Source organism: Macrobrachium nipponense, chromosome 3 (genome assembly GCF_015104395.2).
Source record: "Macrobrachium nipponense isolate FS-2020 chromosome 3, ASM1510439v2, whole genome shotgun sequence".
Taxonomy (NCBI): Eukaryota; Metazoa; Arthropoda; class Malacostraca; order Decapoda; family Palaemonidae; genus Macrobrachium; species Macrobrachium nipponense.
In genome coordinates, this window is record NC_087202.1 from 145963616 (window position 1) to 145966115 (window position 2500).

Below are 2500 nucleotides of genomic sequence, written 5' to 3' on the forward strand. Positions count from 1 at the left end.
CTAATATAGAATATGATGAGAATTTACCTTATATTCCAGTTCTCGATGATCCCTTCTCCATGAGAGAGCTGAAAGAAGCCTTGAATGGAGTAAACAAAAATAAAAGTTATATTGGCATTTGTCCCGGAAATATTGAATTGCTTGCCTGTGAACTGGCGTGTTCTATACTAATCTTGTTTAATATGATGTTTGTATGTATTAGTTACCCAGTTTCATGGTGTATTAGCAAATTAGTGTTAATATTCAAGACAGGGAATAATAAATGGTGTGTGGAAAAAAATTACAGAGGTATATCAATAATGGATTCATTAGCGAAAATTTATGATATTTTAATTCTTAATCGTTTACGTTTGTGGTGTAATATACATAAGTGTCAAGCAGGTGCTCAAAAAAAGAGGAGTTGTATTGAACAAATATTAGCATTACGCTTGTTGTGTGATTTTGCTAGTTTTAGAGAAAATTAAAATTGTACGTCTTATTTGTTGATTTTTCTAAAGCGTACGATAGAGTACCTAGGAACAAAATGATAGATGTTTTAAAAAGAAAAACGGATGTGGCAAGAGAATGTTAATGGGCAATTAAGGCAATGTATTCATGTACAAAACACATTTTGAAGTCAGCAGTAATTAATGCCATCATTGGTGTTCGACAAGGTGCTCCAACAAGTTTGTATATTATTTATTGTATACATTGACAGGCTGGTGCGTATGTTGCAGGAAGCCGTTGCTTCCGATGGATTTTTAGAAGCACTAAATGTTCTCTTACTAATGGATGACGCGGTTATCTTAGCTACAAGTAGAGAAATGTGCAAGAAAAAGTTAAAAGTATTATGTAAATTTTGTGCTGAATATGGAATGGTTATTAATGAGTCAAAAACTAAATTTTTTGTGATAAATAATGATGATGATGATCAAACAGACTTACATGTAGAAAGTATTATTGTGAGATACACTCAGAGATATTCTTTACCTTGGAGCGTGGTTCGTGGATAGTGACAAGTTGGGTGATGTCATTAGTCTGCACGAGAGCCGTAGCGAGGCAGTAGTAAATAAGTTTACAATTTTTTGTGTGGCTAACAGCCAAATGCCATATGTATATAAAAAAACGAGTTTTCGATGCAGCGGTAATGTCAACACTGTTATATAGCTGTGAATCCTGGACAACTAATAATATTAAAGGGATAGAAAACATATAATAAGTTAGTCAAAATTTTGCTTGGTGTTCGAAAGAACACGAGTATTAAATTATGTATGATGGAGGGAGGCATTCTGCCCGTAAAGGATATCATAAGAAGAAAACAGAAATCCTTTTTGGTGTCCAAGAGAGAGAATATAGATGAAGAATTGCCATTCAATTACGTCTTTGATTTGTGCAGAGACAACGGAACTCCATGTGATAGTTTTTTAGCAAACATGTTAGAACAAAATGAGGAGCAAAATTCGTTGGAAATGTTTGCACAGGAAGTACGCGAGAGAGCTGAAAATGCCACGAAATTCAATACATATGTGTCTGAGTTAAACCCTTCCCTGAGTGTACATATGGTTTATTCTACTACCCAGTATGTCCCAGATTTCTGCCGAGTGTCATTCACACGCTTGCGTCTGATGTCTCATAATCTGAAGGTGGAGACAGGTAGATGGAGCAGAATCCCGACCTATGCAAGAACTTGCCACTGTGATAATAGTAGTGTACAATCAGAAAAGTCATGTACTTATTTCTTGTCCTTTATCTGGCGGTTGCCGTACAAGATTTAATAGGTTTGAACTTTGCAAGTGTGGCTAATTTGATGGATGTGGAGCCTGATTTAGTTGCTGATTTTATGTAGGTATATTCATGATGTACTGGGATTATATCAGTGAAGTGTTCACCTACCATTTATTTATAGGTTTTAATGTTTTGTTTTGGACAAAAATATATATATGGTGTGTGTACATATGTATGTGAGTTAACAAACTATTTTTTGTTCTCAATGATTTTGTAACTAAAATAATGTACTCTTTTATAAATTTATGTAAGTACATAACGTATTGTATGTTTTGTCAATAATTAACTAACTAATATATATATATATATATATATATATATATATATATATATATATATATTATATATATATATATATAATATATAGTAAATATATAAATATATAAATATATAAAATATATATATATATATATAAATATATATATATAATATATATATATATTATATATATATATATATATATATATATATATATATATATATATATATATATATATTATCACTCTCGGAAATAAAAGCCTAATCCGTTATCCATCTCTCTTTCAATTGTAGCAGAAATAGAGGAAAATACATATCTATGTATCTATCTATTACTATAATAGGCTACATGATATGAATTACCTTTCTAGTGGTTTAAATACCTCTGCTGGTGAGCTGATCGGCCTGGGAACTTGATCCCTATAAAATGTGGAGAGACACTGATCCACATTAGTCATTACACGATGAACTAAAACTC